Genomic DNA, 27,190 nt, shown 5'->3' on the forward strand with positions numbered 1-27,190 from the left:
AATTTTTATGTCTTCTAAGCATTAAGAATTGAGTAACTTATGTAAGACAGTCACATGGATGTTTTTCAGAGCTGGAAGCCAACTTGAAGTTAAATCTGACAAAATCTGAAATTTACAGATGGAAAGAATGAGACCCCATAAACAATGGTGGTTTTTCTAGTGACAGAAATCATTGGTAATAAACCTAAGATAAATGCTTCCAGGCCAGCCAGATATTATAGTTGCTTGCTTTTCCCAGCAAAATTATTATTGGATCCTAGGGAAAACATGTTATGGAGTTACCAGTGATGTCATAACTGCCAACCAGTTCTAGGGCTGGAAATCCAAGAGTAGAGGGTATGGTTCTCCCAAGAGGGAATTTCTTTTCTTTTTCTTTTTGCAAATTTATTCATTAAATTATTCACTCTACATCCTACTTGTAGCCCCATTTCTCCTCCTCTTCCCCTCCCACTTCTCTCCCTTTTTACCTATTCCTCAGAGAAAGGGAGCTCCCTTTCCCATCTGCCCCATCTCATCAAACTGTATCAGGACTGAACATGTTTTCTTCCCCTGTGGCCTGGCAAGGCAGTCCTGCCAGGGGAAAGTGATCAAAAGCTAGCAAGTGAGTCCATATCCAATGCAGTCCCTGCTTCCTTTACTAGGGCACTCACACAAAGCCTAAGCTGCCCATCTGCTATATCTTGGTAGGGGGCTTAAGTCCAATTCCTGCATGGTCCTTGGTTGATGCTTCCATGTTAGCAAGCCCCTCTGAGCCTTGGTTAGTTGGCTCTGTTGGTCTTCTTGTGGAGTTCCTGTCACCTTCAGGTCCTTTTCTCTTTCCTTCCATTTTTCCACAAGACTCCCTACTCATCACCCAATGTTTGGCTGTGAGTCTCAGTATCTGTTTTGAGGCACTGCTGGGTAGAGTCCTAGAATCTGGAAACAAGCTAGATGTCCCTCAATTAAAGAATGGATAAAGATACTGTGGCACATTTACACAATGGAATACTGCTCAGCTGTTAAAAACAAAGAAATCATGAAATTTCTAGGCAAATGATGGGAACTATAAAAGATCATCCTGAGTGAGGTGACCGAGACACAGAAAGACACACCTAGAATGTAATCACTTATAAGTGGATTTTAGCCATATTATACGGTATAAGTATGCTATGAGGCACAGAGCCAAAAAAGATAACAAGGAGAACCCAAGGGAGAATGCATAAATCTGACTTGGAAGGTGAGACAGAAGAGACAGAAGTAGTGACTGAAGAGAGGGAACAAGGTAGGAGAGGGGAGCATAGTACAGAGTTAATAGGGTCGAGACCAGACCTGGGGAGAGAGAGGGAGATATGACAGAAGGTAGAGGAAAGAGAAATTGAGGGTGGAGCTATCTCTGTGACAAGCTGGAGACCTAAGTCAGGGCAGGTTCCTGGGAGGATCTGAGGGCGATTCAAGCAGAGACTCCTAGTAACAGAGGCCAGGGTGACTGACGAGGACACCCTCTAACTAGACTAGTCTTCTAGTAGAGGGCGGGGAACACCAACACACCCACAAAAACTTTGACCCCAAATTTATCCTGCCTACAAGATGTGTGGGATAAAGATAGAGCAGATAGAGCAGAGACTGAGGGAATGCTCAACCAATGCCTGGCCCAGCCGAAGACCTACCCTATGGGAGAGGGCCAACCCCTGACACTGAAGGATACTCTGCTACACTTGCACACAGGAGCCTGACAGAGAGGGAAATTCTTAAACGCTTCCTGACACATTGACATCATAGCAATACAGACAGTTTTCACAGAGGGAGAGCTCTGTTTAGTTTGCTTGGAAAGAAGGCAGCAGCAGTACAATTCTGATGATTCTTGTTTTCGTGCTTCTCTGTGAATGAGCAGCAGGCAGCTCTGCTTCTCCCAAGACAGCCCCGCCTCCCTCTAGACAGCCCCTGTCTCCTGTTAAGATACACTGACAGTCCTGTGAGATGAAGATTCTTATCTTGTTGTCCTGGCCAACTTCCATCTGTAAATATTTCCAAGGCACCTATCTTCACAGGACTGAAGAGCTCAATTAGCTACAGGCTGAGCCTTTGCAGCAAATGGCACAAATGGTGAACAGCTGCTCTATTCCAATAGTGGGTGAGGTCATCCCTATATATAGAGCCTGGCAAGCTGTTTGGAGCCCTAGCAGCATTCAGCGTGCAAACCACACCTAAGCTGTAAGTCAGTCTTCTGCCTCTAGTGACAGGGTCATGGTAGATCTAGCCTTCCTTGATGGGCAACTCAGAAGGAGATCAAAGTCCTTTACAAATTTTCAGCTCTTTCTCCCCACTGCTGCTTACAGCCTTTTCTATTTTATTTTCTTATCAACACCACAAATAATAAAAATCATGCCTATACAAAACTGGCTTTATTTTCTTCCCTAATTTTCTCTTAACAACATATGATTTGACTATTGATAACTTCATACCATTCTAGCTGGTACCCAAAGTATTGTCATTTATTAGTATCTTGGAAGTAAGGCATGCTGTGCTTATTAATCTAACTCTGGTGCTTTTTAAAATTACATTGTAGAGCTCCTTGTTCCTGGAATAATGTACTTGTATGAATACGGCAAAGTGACTGACTATTCATAAACCCTAATTAACTATGATGACCTAAGCTCTACAAAAAATGCCATTATTGTTGTTGCTTCGAAAACGGTGTAGAAAAGATGAGGTCGGCATCTTAAACTCCTGTTGGTTCTCAGTGAGCTGCAGTTATGACTGTGATGATTGAAGGATGGCACTGGACTGATGCCAAAAGATGATGTAGCTCACTCCATCATTTGATTGATTAGAAGTTGCTTTACCTCAGAGGCTGCGTCAGGACAGTTAGGGAACTGTATAAAGCTACCTACATATAGAAGAAACCCAGACAGATTTGTTATTTGGGATCCTGGGGTCAATACTGCCTCAACTACCCTCGACTATGCTGCTTTAGAAAACTCACGGAACTCAGTGAACTCTTTCCAATAGAGATGATAACCTCCACCCGCCTCTCCTCCCTCACAGGGCAAAGGAAGATCTCCTGCAAGAATGTGTTTACAATGTTGTGTCTATTAAGCCACAGTGGAGAGAGAGGGAGAGCTAGCACAGGGAAGGCAGGCTTGAAAGAAGGCTCAGTGGTTTAGAGAACTCCCTTGCTCACTCATAAGACCAGAGTTCAGTTTCCAGTACCTAAGTCAGGCAGTTGTGAACAAGAATGATCTACCTAGATAGACAACTTCTTTAACTCAGTTATAAATTTCTGCCTTGGTTCATGAAACTCTATCCTTGGTGTAAAGAACAGCCTAACATATGTGAACACATTGCTGTCACTAATACTACTTAACATTCTCCAGAGGCACAGAGGACCGCATGTAAGTCCTCTCTGCCCCTTCTTTCTTGTCTTACCCACTGCAGTCAGCACTCAGTCCGTTTAGGTCATTCAAAGTCACCTGCATTGCTGGTCTGCAGCTAGCTACTCACAAGCAGGAATGGAGAGAATTCAGCTGATTGCTTACGAGCTTCAGCCTGCATTAAACAGAATTTAATGTTGCTTTAACATTCTTAGTTTCTTCTTAAGCACCCCCTTCCGGGGTTTCCGTGCTCTCTATATAAAATGGCAATGTGATAAATTCCTCTGCCAAGGCTTGGCTGTTGAAAACTCAGAGATTTTATTTAATCATGGTGCTGAGTTCCTGTCTGGCCTTGGCTATTCTATTTTACATTTCAAATATTCCATCTGTAAAGGGTGAATGGTAATCCTTACCTATCATACAGAGACTTAGGGAATGACAGATGATTTAGTGTTTTAAAAAGCTGTAGACACAAGAAGCCCCAAATATCTGGTCTTTAATTGTTTTTGAAATGACTGAGGGTATTGGGGAAAAGTGCTGACTAATGACCTGCTGACAGATTCTCTTAGATTTGAGGAAATGCTTCTCAATTGGATGGGATTTTAAATAGATGTTTAAAAAAAAAAAACCTATTTGACAAATACACTGAATTTCTATGTAGAATCAAATCCTCACTCAGGATGCAGACACGAATGTCTGTTCCACTGATACTGTATCCAACACAGAGCTCTTCATGTTTAGGAGCTGTGAAACCTAAGTCATGGGAACCATAGATACTTAGTGATCAGTGGACCATAATGTTAGGTGTCCACAGGATGTCACAGGGACAATAGTAAGGGTAACTACCACACCAGAAGTCAGACAGACATTCCTCTTTTTTCTTCCTATCATAGCATTTTTATTAATTATTTAAGAATTTTGTACAATGCACCCTGATCTCAATTGCTTCCCATTCCTTTGGAGTCCACCCTCTCACCCTGGAAACCCCTCTCCCAAGAACACCGATTTGTGTTGCCTGTATACTCATTGGAACATGGTAAAACTCTCTTAGTCATCAAAGGCATTTAAATTTTAACTTTCAAAGTAGATTGCTGTGTCAGACAAGAAAGAGATGGGATATGGATGACTTTATTTGTAGTCTTCCAGGATTTATTTATTTAATCTGGTTAGATGCCTGTGGGTTAGCTATTATCACTCCTGTGCTTGTGGATGTGATGAATTTAATCATACTGGTCTGCTGATTCAATTGCTCTTTTACTTTCCTGAGCACTTCCAAGAGAGGGGGCATTAGCTTATCTGCAGATTTAACACTTTCAGTTTATTAATAGGTAACACTGTTTTAAAGGTAAGAATTTTACAAGCACGTGAGAATTATGTATGTAAATGCATTGAGTCTTGACAATCCTACGGAAATATTATCGCCATGAATAGTCTCTGATGTGGTTAGTATCCTGTAAGCACACAAGGAGTTTGTGTCTAGAATTACACATGAAGTTAACAAAAAATTTCAGACAAGTCTGAAAGCTTTACAGAGCTCATAATAATCATATAATTTGTTTAGAAGATTGGTGTGCTGTAGGCTGAAGTTACAGAGCCAAGGACCCTATTCAGGAAGTATTCTTAGAGGCAAGACAGACTTGTGACAGAATCCTTCAAAATAGCAAGCCAAATACCAATAGTGAGTGACACAGAGAATTATCTGAAAATAAACACAAAGCAGCTAGGGGAGTCTGGATTTGGGTGTGGGAGACAGAGAGCTTGCTGCAGAGTTGCTAGATAAAAAGCAAGGAGGAACGCAGATGTGGGGACCAGAGTGTGCAAGAAGACAGAGGCATTGCAGATCAGGGTATCTGTCAGTGGTCTCACCTACAAGGAATGTACAGGACCTGGGGTGGACAAAGGGGTGCTGAGCAGTGATGGGGGGAGGGAGATTCTTGTGTTATTCAAAGGTGTTTGGGCCAGCTCAAGGAAAGAAATTTTGACAATCTAGGACAGAAACAAACAAACAAAAAAAAAACAAAACAAACAAACAAAAAAACAAACCCCTTCTACCTCCAAGCATGGGGAAGCTACTATTCCTCACCTCCTTCAGAAGCAAGGCTGTATGTCCATTAGATGGCAAGAGAAATCCTTCCAGCTCTCAGTACAGGAACATAGTGGCTAATGGTGAATGGAAGAACTGGAAAGGAGCATGCAGGAAGGAATCAGCCTATCTTCCACTGCCCCGGAACACCAGTTTCTTCCTCCCCCCTATCTTTGGTAAGCAACGCTTTTAGAGCCCTGATAAATGATAGCTCAGTCCCAGACTGTCTTGTTTCCTTGTATCACTCTCTAAGGTGGATTGTTTTATATGGGACTCATTTGGTCTCAGGCCCAGAGGAAAAGGCAAAATAATTGATAACAAAACAATGACAGGAATGTCTAGGAGCAGAGACAGCAGAGGCACACAGAGCCTGAGGAAAAGAACCCTGAAGAGGTTTAGGACTGCTGGAAGAGAATGTGCCCCCAGCCCATTGACAGCTCTGGGCAGTTGTTGAGTTGGCACATGATTGTGCTCTACAAACTTTATTTTTAGTAAAATGTTTTTGTTTGTTTGCTTGCTTTAATATTTTCTTGTTACTTTTAGCTATATGTTTGCACATATGAGTGTAGGTGCCTGAGGAGGCCAGAAGAGGTTAATAGATTTCTTGGAGCTAGAATTATAGATTGTCACAAGCCACCTGATACAGATGCTAGCCATCAAACTCAGATCTTCTGGGAGAGTAGTTTGTGTTTTTAATCTTTGAGCTATCGCTGCAGTTTTTACTTTGTATTTAGGAATCACTTGGAACATTGTCAGGACTGGGTAAGATGCATTTCAAAAATTTAAAAAAGATTTCATTTAAATCACTGGCAAGGTAGATATTTAATTGTTTTGTCTCCATAGGTTTACAGTTTTAAGGTGGAACTTCAGGCCAAACTATACAGTTCTAATTAATAAAACCAATAGGCTTGTGAGGAGGCTCATGTGAGATGGAATACTTTCTGAAACCACAGAATCAGGTCCCACACAGAATGTCTCTGTTCATCCAGTGCAGGGACAACACTTAAGAAGGAAACTGACCTCTTTAAGACCATCTTACAAAGAAAGACTTCCACGCAAATGTGTGTGTGTCTGTGTGTGCGTTACTTGTCAAATGACTGCGCAAGTGTGCATGAGATGCAGAGGCCAAAACAGGGCTTAAACATCCCATAATCATCTCTCTTTCTCTCTCTTCCAATTTTTCAAGACAGGGTTTCTCTGTGTAGCACTGGCTATTTCAGAACTCTCTCTGTTGACCAGGCTAGTCTTGAACTCAGAGACCTGCCTGCCTCTGCCTCTCCAGTGATGGGATTAAAGGCCTGTGTCACCACCGCCCAGCATTTCACTTAATTTTTTTTAAACCTTTATTTTGGGTATGGGTATTCTGTTTGCGTGTCCTGAGTGCTGAGATTAAAGGCGTAGGCCAACACTACTGGGTTTTTAAAATTAAATCATTTGAAGTTGGAAGACCTACTTTTTCTTTGGTTTTATTTGTTTTGTTTTCTTGGGATGGGGTTTGTCTGTGTAGCTCTGGCTGTCCCAGGACTCACCCTGTAGACCAAGCTGGCTTCGAATTCAAAGATCTGCCAACGCCTCCTAAGTGCTGTGATTAAAGGCACGCACCACCACTGTGCAGTGAGGATTTCCGTTTTCATAACTTGAGGCAGGTCACTCATTAAATCTGAAGCTTGTTTTCTCTAGGCTGGCTGGCCAATGAGCTTCAAGCTATGTATATGTCTGTCTCTTCATCTAATTTTGCAATTACAGTCTCACACAGGCATGCCCAGCTTTTTGTGTAAGGGACGTAAAACATACACAACCCTATCCAACACAGAAGATGGGAAAGTGGTTGTATAGGATCCTAAAGACCCCCCAAAAGCTTGCCATCTGTTCTGTGGGTCTGACTTCTTATGGATACCACAGAGTTCCTCTCTCTGACCACACAGCCCCACTTTCCCTCCCTGGCTTGAGTTTCTCTTGCTGTATAGCATGGTTCCACAGCCTATAAAGTAAATCTACCAAGTCCTTTTCAACTCTTAACGAACTGCAGCTTGAAACCCACCCGTGTGAATGAAGCCCTGTCTGAGTTCCTGAAGAAATGAACAACCATGGAAACCAAAGCTCCATCCTTCTCTGTGGTGAAGTGAATCCTCTCCAAGGCCTTCCAAATCTGAGGGGCTGATGCCTCTTCTGAGAAATAAGCCCGTGATGGTGCTGCCAATCTGTTGTTTCTAAGTCATGAAGAATTCATGGGAGGCTGATGGAAACATCAGTTCCAAGGAAAGCCTTTCAAAACTGTTTCCAAGTCAGCTCTTGATAGAATTACATCACACTCTCCTCACTGAAGAAGAAACTATTATTGGTGATGATTGTGTGTTATGTTTTGAAATTCAAGAGTTGAAAATTACATGTCAATAATTCAGGAACCAAATGTATTTTAGAAAACACAGCTCTCATTTTATACTTATCAAAACCATCAACATATCGTACAGCATCTCAGAAACTCAGTGCTTACAGGAAATTCATATGAATTCTATCTAGCCTCTTAATAATCCAGTTAGTTTTTCTTAATGGACAAAACAAGAATTTCCAAAATTAAATAAGCAATCAAAGATTATTAAGGCAGAAAATGATAGAGCATGGATAAGGATAAATATATTTTTAAATTTAGATTTGCCTGTAAGTCTTTTATCATACCAGCATAATGTATGCTTAATACCACGAAAAAATTTGATACTTTAATTAAGAATTACAGAATTTGTAATAATTAAAATGCATAATAATTAACATTTCTCCACAAAACCATCTTATGTGATAGCTGTGACTACTATCAGTGTTCACATCCATAACAGAAGATTTAGTAGACTGAAGACATAAAAAGGCAGATTCCAAAAACTCCTCCAAGTACTGATGGCAGCAATTTATGTCTGGTGAGTATTTTTGTTTCTTCCATTCCAATTCTTCAAAAGGTGAAAAAAACAAATCTTTTATCATTTCTCTAGAGGATACTCATGGGCTCGTCAACTTTCCTCACACTCACCTCGGGTTGTGAACCTGGCTTAAGGGATTCCCTTCCAATAAACTTCAAAAATAATTTTCAAATCCTGCTAGATTCTTTGGCAGTGTTCTTTTGATTTGAACACTGTTTTATGGTTGATGAAAACAACAATCAGGGATCATCAACCCCAGTGTTCTGAAATATGTGTATTGTTGCTTTAAAGTCTGCTCATAATTATCTAAAATAAATTATTATTGTTATGATTATGATTGTTGTTGTTGCAATGATTAGTATTGTGTGTGTGTGTGTGTTTGTTGGTATCACAAAGGTTCTTGCACTCACAGATAGCACTAGGGAAACAAAGAATGGTAAATACCCAAGGTTGTCTTTTTGAAGTAAAAGATGTATAATCTGTTTTCTACCCAGAAGCCTGGGAAGGTGGCTAACAGCCTAGGTGATTTGTGCTCTTTCTATAGGACCAGGACATACCGAGCTCCCATAAGCAGGACACTATATAAGGAGGTGGCTTATAGTTTAGGTGACCTGTGTGTTTTCTGTATGGCCAAGGCCTCCCTCAACTTCCGCAACCAGTATGGGAGACACTTATTAGACCTTCGTTGTATATGTAGGGCCAGGGCTCCCACAATCTCCTACAAAAGGATCGATAGTGGCTAATAGCCCATAAACCTCTAAGCTATCTGTATGGCCACAACCACACCAGTTCCTCCCCTATGTCCTTAAGATAATACATATAGTTTGTCTCTAGAATCCATACTCATGGAAGAAGTGAAATGTGCTTTGAGAAGAGTTTTGATGCAATTATGCCTCCTTGTACACAGGGGATTCTCACACCAGGATGTGCCTCCTGCAATTGCACTGTACTTAAATACACCCAAAAGAAAAGCTTGGGGTCAGATTCTAAAAGTTTGAACCAGCATTGGCTACTGAGTCATGTTGAGCTGGATTTCCTTCTTGCCTCATGTGGTTGATTACTCGGCCAGCCCTGATAGCCCGATAGTCAGAGAGACCTCCGTTTGTGTGTGTGTGTGTGTGTGTGTAGGGACAGTTGTGGGTATATATACATGTGCATCCATGTTTGTGGAGCCAGTAGACAAGGTCCAGTGTTGTTAATCAGACTCTGTCTGTCTTTTTTTTTTTGAGGCAAAGTCTCTCCTTGGCTGGAACTTGTCAGGCATGCTGGGCTGGTTGGCCAGTTGATCCCAGGTATCTGTCTGTCAGGCCTTTCCAGCACCAGCATTCTAAGCACACACCACCATGCTTGTCTTTTGTTTTATTTAACTTTTTTTTTTTTTGAGAATTTTATACATAAGTACTAAACTTAAACCATGTCTGCTTCTCCCTCTCACCTTCTTTCTCCTTCCATTGTCTCCTACTCCCTCTCAGGGTCACGACTCCTTCAATTACTGTGTTTGTAACTGAGCAGCACTTAATGTTGCTCATATGTACATGTGTTTAGAGATGACCGCTTGGGGTTAGATAACCAATTACAAGGATTTGCTCTGGAATAAAAGAGTAGAATTTCCATTTCTCAGTAGCCATTGGTTGCACATAGCTTTTCGTCTAGACAGGAGACCTTGTGAAGTTTCTCCTGACTACGCTGGCGAGTCAACTGGTTTTGTCACTATGCAGGTCTCGATCATGCAGCCATACAGATGATACTTCCTGGGTGCAGCTTTCTTGTCATGTCTAGGAGACACCGTATAGCAGCAGACTTCCTGATCTTTTGGTCCTTACAATCTTTCTGCCTCTTCTTCCGGTACTTTTCTATGTTGGAATGTCATTTTGATATAGCAGTTGAGGCTAAGGACTCTATTCAAATAATTTTTAAATTTTTTTCTTTAACTTTTAAGATTGTAATATGATTATAACATTTCCCTTCCTCCAAACCCTTCTTTCTGTCTTTCAAATTCATGGCCTCTTTTTCATTAATTGTTGTTACATGCAGATATATACCTACATTTCTGAATATAAGCTGCTCAGCTTATATGATGTTACTTGCATGTATGTTTTCGGGACTGACCACTTGGTATTAATAACCAGTTTTTGTGCTCTTCCCTGGAGAAGGGTATTTCTCCCACTCAAATATTTCTCCCACTCAAAGTACTATTCTTTTTCTTTTATTGCAAATAGATTATTTTCTTACATAATATATTCTGATTATGATTTCCCTCTTTCTCCTCCTCCCAGTTTCTCTCTCTCCCTTTCTTTCTTCCATGCCCCTCCCCTCCCACTCTTTCGTCTCTCATTAGAAAAGAACAGTCGTCTAAGAGACGATAATAAACTATAACAAAATAAAGTATAATAAGATAACACAAAAACTATCATATTGAAATTGGACAAGCCAAACAAATAGAAAAATAGAGTCCCTAAAAGGTGTAAAAATCAGAGATCCACTTATTCAGACGACAGTCAGAGATCCCATGACAAAGCTAACTTGGAATACATAATACATATGCAGAGGACCTGTGCAGACCTGTGCAGAACCTCTGCTTGCTGCTTCAGTCCCTGTAACTTCATATGAGCTTTGCTCATGTTGATTTGAAGGGCCTTGTTTCTTGGTGTCCTCTGTCCCCTCTGGTTCTTACATTCTTTCTTACTTCTATGAGGTTCCCTGAGTTCTGAGGGGAGGGATTTGAAGGAGACATCACATGTAGGGCTGAGCATCCCAAAGTCACTATCTGTGAACTGTCTGATTGTGGGTCTCTGTATTTGTTCCCATCTGCTGCATGAGGAAGCATCTCTGATAATGACCGAGCAAGGCACTGATCTATAGGTATAGCGTAATGTCATTAAGGGTCATTTTATTGCTATGTTCCTTTACCAGAACAGTAGTATTTGGTTTTCTCCTAGGTCAAATACTTTTTTAAATTGAGACTTTTATGCCTGTACATAATGTGGTTTCATCAAATTCACCCTGATTCCTTTCATTCCAAATCTGGTCCTAATCTCCTATCATTTCCCCCTCCAAACTCCATGTTCTCCCCACCTCTCAAACTCAATGAGTTTACTTAGTGGTGCTGGTATATGCATAGGTGTAAGCCCACATACCAACAACTGACAAATAAGACCTTATAAAACCAAAAAGCCCCTATATAGCAAAACCCAACATATTCAAGTGAAGAAACCGCCTACAGAACAGAAATTTTTTTTTTTACTATTTACCTACTTCTCCCTCTTCACCTTCTTTTTCTTTCTATTGTGTCCTACTCCCTCTCAAATTCATGACTTCTTCTATTCTTGTGTGTGTAACCCCAGTGTCTGACAGGAGTTTATTATCTAGAATGTGCAAATAACTTTAAAAACCCTCCATATCAAGAAAATAAATAACTTAACTAAAAAATTGGGCATAGAACTAAACAGAATTCTCAAAAGAAGAAACACAAACATTTTTTCTTTATTTTATGTCCTGATGATTGTAAGGAAAATGCCTCACCAACTGACCTCTCTCTCTCTCTCTCTCCAGCCTACAAAAATATCATTCAAATAAACTATTTCAGTAATCTGCTGGTGTAAACACAAAGGACATTTTACAGGTTGGAAAATCTGGGTCAGATGTATCTCAACTTGATGATGAAACTTTTCAAAGATAGGCTAGTTTTCAGATTACTAAGTAAAATAAAAACAAAACAAAAGAAGAGCAATGCATGAACATATGCAAGAAGGCAGGCCAGTTTTGAAGCGTTTCTTGTAGTATTGATTTAGGCCAAAAAAAATATCTAAGACTGGCCTGACCATCACTGATCTCTCCCAGGGAGAAAGCAACAAATTCTATCCCTGCTTCAGGCAATATCCATTCTCTTTAATAGTTACTTTTCTGAAAATTAAATAACTCTCCAGGCAAAATGTCCTGAAGAAAATGATATTATCATATGAATTATCTTATAAATATCTTGTTATTTTTATCTGCAAAAGTTTGTTCATAACTGCCAGGGAAGATTTCCTAGCCAAGTAGATGCTTGACTCAAACAAGACCAATTCAGCTTCCAACTAATCATTGGACTCTGAAGATAATAATTTGAAGATAAATAAATTACTTAAGTGTGATTGTTGTTAGCAAAGGAGAATAACAATGACCTCCAAGTTCTTGGATTCCTCAAACTTCCTCTCCTGATCTGATATTTTACTGCCCATTCTCATTCTTCCTCCTCCCCTTCCTCTTTTTCCTCTCTCTCTTTCTCTCCCCCTCTGTGTGTGTGTGTGTGTGTGTGTTTGTGTGTATGTGTGTATGTGTTTGCTGTAGAGGCCAGCAGTTAACCTTAATGTTGATTCTCAGGAACTGTTTACCTTATTTTTGAAGGTAGAGTTTCACACTGGACCCAGAGCTCACCAATTCTACTTGGCTGGCTGGCCAGGAATCTCCCCGTCTCTGCCTCCATTACACTGAGATTATAAGTGCTTACTGCCAGGCCTGTGCTTTCACATGGGTTCTAGACATACAATTCAAGTCCTCAAGTTTGTAACACATGCGGCTCACCAGCAGAGATGCTGACCCAGCCAGCAACTCCTCTTTTGATGCTGTCTTCTGTCTTATTCTAGTCACCATTTTGCTATGTTGCTCATAATCATAGACCAGTCTTACATACATCTTTATTTTATTATCATTACATCCGGTTACTATGATCTTCTGTATTTAATTATGTTCAAGGACATGAATATCACAGTTTTTGAGGCAAGACCTGCAGCGTTATATATGAAAACCACTTGAGTGAGTCTCTTTGTATTTATAGCTTTGTTCACATGTCCAAATATTTTTCAAAATTACAGTCTGAAGGAAAATTACTGAATCAATCATTATGGGCTGTTAAGAATCTTGCTTTTAAAATATGTTAATTATACTTGGAAATGTATTCCTGTGTCTTAGTTACTGTTCTATTGCTGTGACCATGACCAAGGCAACTTACAAAAGAAAGCATTTCACTAGTGGCTCATGCAGCTTAAGAGGTTTAGTCCACCATCAACATAGTGAGGGGCATGGTGGCAGGTAGGAGGAGTAGCTGAGAGCATTCATCTCATCTACAAGGAAGAGGCAGAAAGCAAGTAAGACTAGGACTGCCATGTGCTTTTGAAAGGTCACAGCCCCCTCTTAGTGACACACTTCCGGTAACAAGGCCACATCTTTTTATTCTTTCCCACTTAACCAACTAGATACTAGCATTCAAATACGAGTCTGTGGGCACCATTCTTACTCAAACCATCAAGTCACACACACACACACACACACACACACGCACACACATACACACATATATCATTATATATATTATATACATATATATCAAGTCACATCTATATCTTAACATCATTATATCTTAAAATGTACTACATTAATTCAGTAGGAAAAATGGAATCTCTAAATTTCAATCCATCTTTGTCTTTCATTTCAAATAGTAATTTTTTTGCCTTTCACATAGGGTCTGAGTGGTAAAATGATATGTAGTATAAGCCAGTAGTTTATAAATAGATCAGTCTTATCAAATATTTATAGTCTGATTATGTTTTATGTTTTGATTAATTTATATGAATAGGTTTATATAAATTTAGAATTTCTGAAATGCAAGTGTCTTATTTATTTCAGCTTTCATTCATATAAAGGGAAGGTTTATAGTCATTTCTTTTATTGCACAAAATTATTTTGTTATATTCAAGGAAAAAAGCTACTTTAAATAATTCAGGATAAAGGTCACCTTATTACTTTGTGTGGCCAGCTTCTAGAAATCACTTCTGCAACTCAGTGTAGTGATGTAATATTTTGGCAATATCTCTTATGTTCTGAAGAGACTGGAACTTTTGCTGGACCTTACAGCCAGAGTTAGTGATATACTTTGCTGTCACTTAAGACTGCTATCCCAGGCTGTTTGTTTATCATGCCTTTAAAAAGAGAAAACTGTAACAACCACTCTTACTTGCCTTGGATTTCCCATATAGTCAACATTTATAACCTAAGCTAATGCATGCATGTAATCATAAGTTATATCATTCTGCCTGCCCTTGATCAAGAGTTATACATGTATGTTGAGAGAATCATTTTCTGGAAACTGAAAGTGGCCTTATAAAGGATATTCACTAGAAAGGCTGAAAGTAGCACTCAGATATTGCTTGATGGTATTTGTTTGTTATCTGGGTCAGTTGGAATCAATGACTTGCTCCTTTGTAAAACTCTGCTGAAGATTTCTGTAAAGTATTCCTCATTCTTTCTTCCCAAGTTGTGCTTTCTGTGCTGTTCAAGAGTATGCAGGAACAGACACAGACACTTTGCTAGGGACAGACACAGACAGACACACAGGATAAATACAGGCACAGGTGCAGATTTACAAGACAGCCTTCAGGCAGGCACAGATTTAGACTCTTCTATCAGGGAGGAAAGACACAAGGTGAATGAAATAGAGAATCCAAGTCTTGGCTTGATCTTGGTTAAATGACACCAAGGGAGGAGTTCTTTGATTTCTTAATACAACATCAGTGCATTACTGGTGACTGAGTTTATTATTAATGTGTTCAAGCTGACCATAGCCCAGCACACCTGACCTAGGATACAAATTTAATATTCAATACAGTCATAGGAAGGGCTGACTCAGAAACTCAAAAACAATTTTTTTTTAATTTTAAGCATTTCTCTCTCTTTTTTTTTTTTTAAGAAAAGCACAGTATAATTAAAATATCTTATGAAGGGATATGCAATTGAAATATTTGCCAAGACTATGTTCAGAGCATTTCACAACAAACAACAATTTGAAATGAAATAATTTGAATTCAATCACTTTAAAATGTTAGAACAGAAAAACAAAGAGAAATACAGGAAATCAGAAAACATTGATTTTTGAGTTTCTGAGTCATACCTTACTATGACTATGTTGTATATTAAATTTGTATAGTAGTTCAGGAATTGCAGCAAAGGAAATTCCATTCATAAGATAAACTACAGGATAAAATTGAAACCAATTTTCACACAGGTGCTATGATTAGGTGTGAGACAGAAAAGAGATTTCTCCAAATCCAAAGAAACTACAGATTGTGATTAAGTAAAAATAATATTCAAGAGAAAGCTCACACAGACAAACATTCTTCGTGTAAAATGAAGAAATGTAGAAATGTGTGGCAGAGTTGGCAGGGCGGTTTAGAAGAAATACTGTAAGAGGGAGTTGTGGGGACTGGGTCCCAGATCTTCCTTTTTTCTTACACTTCAGCTCCCTCCCTTTTACTCCTTTTTTTTGTCTGCTAGTTCGAGTAAGTGGCCCTGACTTTGTAACTCACTATTTGATCTGTGACCCCGGGAACCGCCGCATGGGCGCACCAGCATCTGTCAGTCATGAATCTGCTTCCTCAATCTGTTGATTGGCAGCCTACCTCATGCTGTGCACTGCAGGCTGGTTCTCAGCCCCGCTGCCTGGAAAGTCTGAGAGCAGTCCGCAGTCCAGAGTCTGCATTGCTGCTTGTCGACAGCATGCGCCATCCTGCTCTTTCATCTTTAGTTGTGTTTTTTTTTTTTCCTGTTTATTTTTGTGTGTCAAGATTAAGGTTGAACTTTGTCATGCAGCAATTATAAACAAGACAATCAGGATCCGTGTTTGGACATGGAATTTACTTGTAGTTTCGTATTCCTATACCACACAACAGTGGAGAAGGACCACACAACTTTCTGAAACATTAAGGCAGAGAAAAGCAGTTGCAATCTCCTGGCTTTAAGGATTAGTTAGTGAAAGAAATGAGCTACTGAGTATAGAACCTTGTGATGAGGGCTCCACCTATGGCAATGCAGTGACTTCAGACTGATGTTTGTGTGTATGTGTGTGTGTGTGTGCGTGCTGCATATGCACTATGTCAATGTTGAGAGCCTACTTCAGTTGCTCCTTTATTTACTTGCTTGTTTATTGTTTTTATGTGTGTGAGTATTTGGTCTGTATACAAGAATCTATAAAGAACAGAAGAGAGTATTGGATCCCCTAGAACTGGGAGTGGTTGTGACCTGCCTGTGGGTGTTCAGAATTGAACCTAGGTCTTCTGCAAGAGGGAGGTCTAAGGCCTCTTAATCAGTGAACCATCCCTTCATCCCCCACACCTATGTTTGAGACAGGGCATCTCACTGAACTTGTAGCTCACCAACTTGTCGATACTGGTTGAGAGACAACTCCTGCTGCCATGCCTGGCGTGGTCATGTGTGCTGAAGATCTGAACTCAAATCTTTATACTTGTGGTTTCACTTTTGTGGTCGTTTCTGCAGTTCTGCCACCTCCCATATTGATTGATAGTTACACTTCCATTTATCTCATCTCTCTCAATATTAGTTAGGTGACATTGTAATAAGTCTTTAACTGTTCAGTAGCCATTATAATACACACAGGGGTCATAAGGACTAATATGGCTTGAATTTTCTTGAGTGCTGACCTATTTTTTTTTTTTTCAGTTCTGTATGTGCGTTACACAGGATAAGCATGCACTGAGACGGTGGAACAACTGTTTAAATTTTCTGTAAATTTAAACAGTTGTATGGTGAGGATCCCAGAAAGAGCTGGTCTTTAAGTGGCAGTTCATCTTGGTACTACTACCGACAATAGTTGTGACTGTCATTAAATACTTTACCAATGACCAATGAAATGATTTACATTTATAAACATGAAAGTTGAACTCAAAATGTTATATTGGACTTGGACATTTCTGTAATTTGTGTTTGTTGATATTCTAAAGGGTCATGCTAGAAATTCATAAATTAGGTAATTTTAACAGTATGGGGTGGGGGCAGAATCCAAGATGGTGGCAGCCAGCGTGCACTGTTTCTGAGAGGCAGAGGGTTTGAAACTCCGAAATTGGTGAGTGGAGGTGCAACTGAAGCCAGAAAAATCAATGTTTTGGCTTCCTGAAAGAGATGGGACATCACAGGAGTGGAGAACATTTAGATTCAGGTCAGGTGCGGACTTCTCTGGGAATGGAGAGGGGCACTTCCCTTGTTCGGGCCTTCCTCCTCCTCTTAGAAGCTGACACACAGCGCCAGTGATGCCAAGCACAGAACTCACTGCCTGGGAACCGAGACAGCAGAGGCAGGGCTCCTAGCTCCTCAGCCTTGGCTACCAGTTGGACCTACCCACCGAGTACCCACCTGCCAAGTCCCAGATCTGCAGTACAATCTTTCTCTGTCTTATGTCTGTGAGCGGCAGTACCAACTCCTCCACAGGGCCTCCCAGCCAGTGACTGTACGGGACGCCCAATCCCTCAGGCAGGGGCAGATAGCCAGCTGTTTATCCACCAAAGTCCAGAAGACCTGCAAAACCACCCAGGTATGCCATGCACCGGGCCACCAAAGCCTGTGGACCACTTTTGTGGCTCCCCAGGACTTCCCAGCAGGCACCTGGACACTCCAATTCTGTAGCCACAACTGGACTCCCTAGTTCAATGGCTGCAGCACCACTGAGCTGACTGAGCTCAACCTGCCACGTTTGACTTAGGTCCAAACTGGCGAGTAGAGAACAGGAGGAACCCCTGTGCTTTATGATTTGACCTGCTAGAGAGTGAGTGCACTCAGCCAAGTGCCTACAGAGCCCCAGATCCAGGGTGCTTCTAACCTAGCAGCCAGACATCACATCCCCTCCTACCCACACATCCACTGTGGGAAACAGAGGTTTTCTTGGGACATTGAAGACCCTGCTCTGCCGATCTACCAGTGAAGTTTAGGCAAATAACTCCTGGAGCTCAGTTAGAGATGAATACCAGCAGCCTGTAGGCCACTGACATACTCAGGGAATTTGTGCCAGAGATCATCACCAGCCCTTGTGGTACCTTCAGTGCCTTTGACCTCTTTGGTGGTTGCAAGGCGCCCATCCCTCACACTGAAGGCCTCTACATTTTCTAGCACCCTTCCCTCAGGGAACACTTCCAAGCACACACACATGCACATGCTTGTCTGAATTTGTCCTTCTGCATTCTCGGACTTTCCTCACACAAGTACAGCTGAAACACCAATGCACATGCTGAAACCACTAGACCTCTTTCATCTTCCTGAAGAATTTTCCAGACTCAAGAGAAAGACGGTACCAGTCTGATCTGCAGAGTCCAGGAACAAACAGTAAAGGTTTGTGTGAAAGAACATGTCAAACAAAAATCAGGACATCATGGTTTCACTAGCAACCCCCAAAATTAATGGATACTCCAATTCATCGGAAACACAGGAAAATGACTTTAAAGCTATGCTTATCCAGTTATTAGAGGCACATAAAGAGGAAACAAACAAATCTCTCAGAGAAATAGCCATACAAATACAGACAGTTAAAGAGGAAACGAACAAATCTCTCAAAGAACTGGCTACCTAAGTGGAAGCAAAGAAATAGGAAATGAACAATGCACTCAAAGAAACATGGGCAAATATAGCCAAACAAATGCAGGCACAAGTAGAGACATAATAGAAAAGAAAAGAATAAAAAAATAGAGACTATCATAGAAAGACAAGAATTCACATTCAAACAGATGAAGGAAATGTTGCAAGACATGAAAACAGAATTAGAATCAATAAAGAAAACACAAACTGAGAAAACCCTGGAGCTGGAGAACCTAGAGAAAAGAGCAGGAACCACAAAGGTAAACATCACCAACAGAATACAAGAGATGGAAGAGAGAATCTCTAGTGCTGAAGATACACTCGCAGAAATTGATACTTTCTCAAAGAAAAAGTAAAATCAGAAAAGTCCCTAACACAAAACATCCAAGAAATCAAGGATGCCATGAAAAGGCAAATTCCAAGAATAATAGGAAATGATGAAAAATCAGATTCCAGGCTCCAAAGTCCAGAAAATATTTTCAAGAAAATCATAGAAGAAAATTTTCCCAACCTAAAGAAAAAGATGTCCATAAACATACAAGAAGCCTACAGAACACCAAATAGACCACACCAAAAAAGAAACTCCTCATGCCGCATCATAATTCTACAGAACAAAGAAAACATATTAAAAGCAGCAAGGGAAAAAAGCCAGGCAACATATAAAGGTAGACCTATCAGAATCACACTGGACTTCTCATCAGAAACTATGAAAGCCAGAGGGCCTGGGCAGATATCATGCAGGCTTTAAGGGCCCACAAATGCTAATCCAGACTACTCTACCCTGCAAAGCTTTCAATCAACATAGATGGAGAAAAAATTTTCCATGACAAAAACTAAATTAAAGCAATATCTACATAGCAAACCAGCCCTACAGAAAATACTAGAAGGAAAACTCCAATCCAATGAAAACAACTAGAAAAGATAGGATACAGATAATTTCCCCCAAAATTAAAAGAAAACAAGCAATGAATCACAAGACCACAAACTCCACAATAAAAGGAACTAATGTTCATTGGTCACTATTATCTAGCAACATCAATGGACTCAACTCTCCAAAAAAGAGACACAGATTAACATAATAGGTGTGGAAATAGGATCCAACATTCTGCTGCATCCAAGAAACACACCTCTGCAACAAAGATAAACACTACCTAAAGAGTAAAGGGCTGGAAAAAATGTTTTTCAAGCAAATGGACCCAGAAAACAAGCTGGAGTAGCTATCCTAATGTCTAATAAAATAGACTTTCAACCAAAATTAATCAAAAAAGATGCGGAGGGGCACTAAATTCTCATCAAGGAAAAGTCCACCAAGAGGACATCACAATTCTGAACATCTATGCCCCGAATATAGGAGTGCCTACATTCATAAATGAAACATTATTAAAGCTTAAATCACACATCAATACCAACACCATAATAGTGGGAAACTTCAACACCCCACTCTCACCAAGGGACAGATCATCTAGACAGAAACCAAATAGGGAAATTAAGGCACTTACAGAGGCCCTAATTCAAATGGACCCAAGAGGTGTCTACAGAACTTTTCATTCAAATTTAAAAGAGTATACCTTCTTTTCAGCACCTCATGGACCTTCTTCAAAATAGACCATATAGTTGGTCACAAAGCAAGCCTCAACAGATACAAGAAGATTGAAATAATCCCCTATATTCTATCTGAGCACCATGGACTAAAGCTGGACCTCAACACCAATGGAAATAGCAAAAAGCCTACAGGCACACAGAAACTGAACAACTTGCTGCTCAATGACAGCTGGGTTAAGGAAGAAATAAAGTAAGAAATTAACAACTTCCTAGAATTCAATGAAAATAAAGGTATAACATACCCAAATTTATGGGACACAATGAAAGCATTGCTCAGTGGATAATCCATAGTGCCTTCAAGAAGAAATTTGTAACATCTCATACAAGCAACTTAATGGCCAACTGAAAACCCTAGAAAAAAAAAAAGAAGCAGAAACACTCAAGAGGAGCATACTCTGGAAATAATCAAACACAAGCCACAGTCACCTTGATACCTAAGCCACACAAAGACCCAAAAAAAAGAGAACTTCAGACCTATATCTCTTATCAACATTGATGCAAAAATACTCAATAAAATACTTGCAAACCAAATCCAAGAACACATCAAAGATACCATCCACCATGACCAAGTTGGCTTCATCCCAGGCATGCAAGGGTGGTTTAATATACGGAAATCCATCAATGTAATCCACCATATAAATAAACTGAAGGAGAAAAACCGCATGAGCATCTCCTTAGATGCTGAAAAAGCATTTGACAAAATCCAACACCCATTAATGTTTAAAGTCTTGGAGAGATCAGGGATGCAAGGCACATACCTAAAGATAGTAAAGGCAATATACAGCAAGCCTATAGCCAACATCAAACTCAATGGAGAGAAACTTAAATCAATCCCACTGAAATCAGGGACAAGGCTGCCCACTCTCTCCATATCTCTTTAACATTGTACTTGAAGTCCTAGCCAGAGCAATAAGACAACTAAAGGAGATCAAGGGGATACAAATCGGAAAGGAAGAGGTCAAAGTGTCACTATTCACAGATGATATTATGATAGTATACCTGAGTGACCCCAAAAATTCTACCAGAGAATTCCTTCAGTTGATAAATACCTTCAGCAAAGTGGCTGAATACAAAATTAACTAAAAAAAAAAAAAAAAAAAAAAAAATCAGAATCCCTCTTGTATACCTAAGCCAAAGGGGCCAAGAAAGAAATCAGGAAAACAACACCCTTCACAATAGCCACCATTAACATAAAGTACCTTGGGGTGACTCTAACCAAGCAGGTGAAAGACCTGTTTGAAAAAAACAAAAAACAAAAAAAAAAAAAAAAACTTCAAGTCTCTGAAGAAATAAATTGAAGAAGATATCAGAAGATGGAAAGATCTCCCATGCTCATGGATTGGTAGGATTAACATAGTGAAAAATGGCCATTCTGTCAAAAGCAATCTACAGATTCAATGCAATTCCCATAAAAACACCAACACAATTCTTTACAGACCTTGAAAGAAAAATTACCAACTTCTTATGGAGAAACAAAAAAACCCCAGAATTTCCAAAACGAGCCTGTACAACAACAGATCATCTAAAGGTAAATCCATCCCTGATATTAAGCTGTACTACAGAGCAATAGTAAGAAAAACTGCATGGTATTAACATAGAAGCAGAAAGGTGGATCAATGGAACCAAATAGAAGACCCAGAAGTAAATCCACACACCAATGGATACTTGATTTTTGGCAAAGAAGCCAAAACCATTCAATGGAAAAAGACAGTATCTTCAGCAAATGATGCTGGTCCAACTGGATGTCTACAAGCAGGAAAATGAAAATAGATCCATTTTTATCACCCTGCACAAAACTAAAGTCCAAGTGGATCAAAGACTTCAACATAAAACCAGATACACTAAATCGGCTAGAGAAAAAAGTGGGGAAGAGCCTAGAATTCATTGGCACAGGAGACAACTTCCTGAACAGAACATTAACCAGCACAGGCTCTAAGAGCAACAAATGGGACCTCATGAAACTGAAAAGCTTCTGTAAAGCAAAGGACACTGTTGTCAGAATAAAACAACAGCCTACAGACTGAGAAAGGATCTTCACCAACCCTATATCTGACATAGGGCTGATATCCAAAATATATAAAGAACCAAAGAAGTTAAAATAAATCAAGCAATCCAATTAAAAAATAGGGTAAGGAGATAAACAGAGAATTCTCTGTAGAGGAATATAGAATGGCAGAGAAAAAACTTAAAGAGATGATCAAAGTCCTTAGCCATCAGATTCAAATAAAAACGACCCCGAGATTTCACCTTACACCCATCAGAATGGCTAAAACAAAAAACTCAAGTGACAACACATATTGGAAAGTTGTGGAAAAGGGGAACCCTCCTCCATTGTTGGTGGGAATGTAAACTGGTACAACCACTTTGGAAATCAATCTGGCACTTTTTCAGACAATTAGGAATAACGCTACCTCAAGACCCAGTTATATCACTCCTAGGCATATATCCAAAAGGTGCTCAAGTACATTACAAGGACATTTGCTCAACCATGTTTGTAGCAGCTTTATTTGTAATAGCCAGAAGCTGGAAACAACCCAGATGTCCCTCAACTGAGGAATGGATACAAAAATTGTGGTACTTTTACACAATGGAATACCACTGAGCAATTAAAAACAAGGAAATCTTGAAATTTGCAGGCAAATGGTGGGATCTAGAAAATATCATTCTGAGTGAGGTACCCCAGGAATAGAAAGATACACACAGTATATACTCACTTATAAGTGGGTACTAGACCTATAAGATAGGATAAACATACTAAAATCTGTACACCTAAAGAAGATAAACAAGAAAGAGGACCTGGGGTAAGATGATCAATCCTTGCCTAGAAAGACAAATGGGATGGACATTTGAAGTAGGAGAAAACAAGTAACAGGACAGGAGCCTACTGCAGAGGGCCTTTGAAAGACTCTACCTAGCAGAGTATCAAAGTACATGCTGAGACCCATAACCAAACCTTGGGCAGAGTGCAAGGAATCATATGAAAGAAGGGGGAGTTAGTATGACCTGGAGAGGACAGGAACTCTACAAGGACCAAATATATCAGAGCACAGTGGTCTTTTATGAGACTGTTTCTCCAACCAAGGACCATGTATTGATATAACCTAGAACCCCTGCTTGGTGGATGTAGCCCACGATAGCTCAGTATCTAAGTGGGTACCCTAGTAAGGAGAACAGAAAATATTTCTGACATGATCTCAATGGCTGGCCCTTTGACCTTCCCTTACCACCCCGAGGGAGAAGTAGCCTTGCTAGGCCACAGAAGAGGACATTGCAGCCAGTCCTGAAGATACCTGATAAGCTAGGGTCAGATGGAAGGGAGGTGCACCTCCCCTATCAGTGGACTTGGAAAGGGGCAGGGAAGAGATAAGGGAGGGAGAATGGGATTGGGAGGGAATGAGGGAAGGTGTTTGTTATGGCTGGGATACAAAGTAAATAACATGTGATTAATATAAAAAAATAAAAATTATAAAAAAAATAAAATAAAAAATAAAAACAATGGCTTAATGTAAGAAACAGTAACAATATTTGAAATATATTTAAAAATATAGTCCATTCCTCATATATTGTTTTTGATTTATGTAAACTCTCTTTTCCTTGAGTATAATCCTTAGTGCTGTTTTTTGTGTTATTCAAAAAACCCCGACATTTTAAATTTAGATTTGACTTTATAAAATATGCTATCAATTAGAATTGTACCGTGCTAAATAATGATAGTTCCAGCAGCTGTTATGTATAATGTGGCTCTGTACTGAATATTCAAGCTCACAGAGTGCAAATCTCACAAAAATTCTCAGTGATACTTTGAAAAAAGTATTAGAAAATTAGAATGTTTATAACAGAGCAAAGCAGCAGAACCAAGATGGCAGTGCTGACAGTGCAGGGGGTCTGAACAATAGCAGTGAGAGCACAGCAACTGACAGGCCAACTGTGGACCCCAAAACCCAACACCGCTGTTTCTCAGGTAAGAGGAGAGCTCACAGTGAAAAATGAGGGTCCAGCTGCAGGCCACCTGGGTAACTCCAGGGAAAGGTCCTGGGCCCGGGCCTGTCATAGCCATAGCCTTAGGCCACCTACCCAGTCCTACAGTTTGTGGATACCTTCGGATACTGGGACAAGGCTCCAAACCCAGGCACCCACTCCACCTTTCCTTGGACATCTTCTAGGTACCAGTGGCTTGATGCTACAATTTCAGGTGCTCACTCTCACTGTGCTATGGGGTGGGTACCTTCCAGTACCAGGGGTATGTGGCTCCAAACTCAGGGCTCATTCTCTCTGCCTCAGGTGCACGGCCCTAAACTTGTGGCTCCTGTTGCTCTGGACCCACAGAAGCAAGCCCAGACACAGATCCAAGGCTCAACCAGACTCCCTAAGGAGGCTAGCAGGATGTCTGTGCTCATAGGCTCTCTATAAAGGCTGCACCCAACAGATACAGTGTCTGAGCACAGTGCCTGGGCTCCTTAACCTCACAGCAAGAAAGCCAGTGGCAGGGCAACTGACTCCAGGACTTCCCTTAGCAAAAGAAGGATCCCTGAACTCCCAAGGAATCTGCTTGGTTGCAAGATCAAACATCTGAGGAGACCCACAAGCAATTCCCTGAGAACGACCCCCTGTCTGAGATCATTCACACCACTATGAGAAGGGCTCCTGCAGGAACATCCAGCTTCCTGCCCAGCACTCTTCCCACACGCAGTAGGCAACAGGATCTAACAGCAAAAACCAGAGACAACCAGATGGCTAAAGGTCAGTGTAAAAACACAGTCAACAAAAACCTAAAATATATGGTATTCTCAGAACCCAGGTATCCTAAGATAAACAATCCTGGATATCCTAACACTACTGAAACACACAGGGAAAAAAAAGTGACCTTAAATCTATGCTTATGAAGATGACAATGGAGGAAACAAATAAAATCCATAAAGAAACACAGGAAGATACAGTCAAACACATTGAGGCCTTTACAGAGGAAGTAATTAAATCAAAGAAAGACAGGAAAGTTCAAACAAACAGGTAAAGGAATTTGAACAAATCATGAAATGAAAGTCAGGAAAATACATACAAACAGGTGAAGGAAATCAACAAAATGGTTCATGATCTGAAGATGTAAATGGAAACATTAAGGAAGCAAAAAGTTAAGAAATCCTGTAGAAGAACAACTTAGGGAAAAAAAAGAGGAACTACAGAGGTAAGCATCACCAACAGAATACAAGAGATGGACGAAAGAATCTCAATTGTAGAAGACACAATGAAAGAAATCCAAAGTAATCAAAGAAAATTTTGAAACCCAGAAGCAGAAAGACACTTATGGTATATACTCACTTATAAATGGATATTAGCCATATAATATAGGATAAACATACTAAAATCTATAGCCCCAAAGAAGCTAAACAACAAGGAGGACCCTAGGGAAGAGGCTGAAACCTCACTCAGAAGGGCAAACAGGATAGATATTGGAAGTAGGAAAAGACAAGGAACAGGACAGGAGCCTTCCACAGGGGGCCTCCCATCAGGGTATCAAAGCAGATGCTGAGACTCATAGCCAAACTTTGGATAGAGTGCAAGAAACCTTATGGAAGAAGAGGGAAGTAGAAAGACCTGGAGGGGACAGGAACTCCACAAGAACAGCAGAGCCAAAAAACCTGGGCCAGGGGGGGGGGGGGCTGTAGAGACAGATACTCCAACCAAAGACCTTGCATGGAGAAGACCTAGACCCCATGTTCAGAGGAAGCCCATAGGCTTCTCAGTTTCCAAGTAGGTTCCCTAGTAAAGGGTACAGTTCATGTCTCTGACAAGAACTCAATGGCCAGCTCTTTGATCACCTTCTCTTGGGGGGGAGGGAGTGTAGTCTTGCCAGGCCACAGAAGAATATGATGCAGTCAGCTCAGATGAGACCTGATAGGCTAGGGTCAGATAGAAGGGGAGGTGGACCTCCCCTATCAGTGGACTAGGACAAAAGTATAGGGGGAAAAGAGGGACAGAGGATGAGACTGGGAGGACACGAGGGAGGGGGCAGGGATACAAAGTGAATAAATTATAATAAATAAATAAATTAATTAATTAAAACAAAACCAAACCAAAAGAAAAACCTAGAAATACATCTTCTATGTGATCCAGCTATACCACGCTTGGGCATATACACAGAGGTCTCTATTGTTGCTGATATAAACATGTTTTTGTTTTGGTCCCAGGTATGGGATGTGGGACTGATTCAGATGGTCCACAGCAGCAGACTGTTTGCTTCCTGCAGGCTCTGAGAGGAGCTCTTTACCAGCTACAGATAGTTTAAACATGAGGAGTTTGGAGAGAGAATAAATGCCAGAGATCAGAGAGAGTGAAGGTCAAAGAAAGAACATTGCTGCTCCTGTTACCCCTTTGCTGTTCCTGGTTGCTATCGTAAGACAAGAAGTTGGAGATCTCCTGAAATGAGGGTTGAGCTAGCTCCAAGGTACCCATGGCCCTAACCAGTAGGAAGCAGCTCTCTCCCACTAACTCTTTCTGTGTCCTACCTGGTGTTGGGAGTGTTAAAAGGGATTGGGGTGAAGTAGGGAGAAAAGATAAAAGACATATAAATAAAAGAGTTAAAAAAAAAGAAAATGTTGAATCAAAAAAATTTCCTGACACAAAACATCCAAGAAGTCAAGAATACCAGGAAAAGAAAAAAAACATATAATAGGAATAGAAGAAAGAGAAGATTCCTGGCTCCAAGAATCAGAAAATGTTTTCAACAAAATCATGAAAGAAAATTTCCCCAATCTTAAGAAAGAGATGCCTATAAGCATAGAAGAGGCCTTCAGAACCCCAAATAGATTAGACCAGAAAAGAAAATCCTGTTGCCACATAATAATTAAAACACTAAA

Source organism: Psammomys obesus, unplaced genomic scaffold (assembly GCF_907164565.1).
Source record: "Psammomys obesus unplaced genomic scaffold, mPsaObe1.curated_primary_1811, whole genome shotgun sequence".
Classification (NCBI taxonomy): domain Eukaryota; kingdom Metazoa; phylum Chordata; class Mammalia; order Rodentia; family Muridae; genus Psammomys; species Psammomys obesus.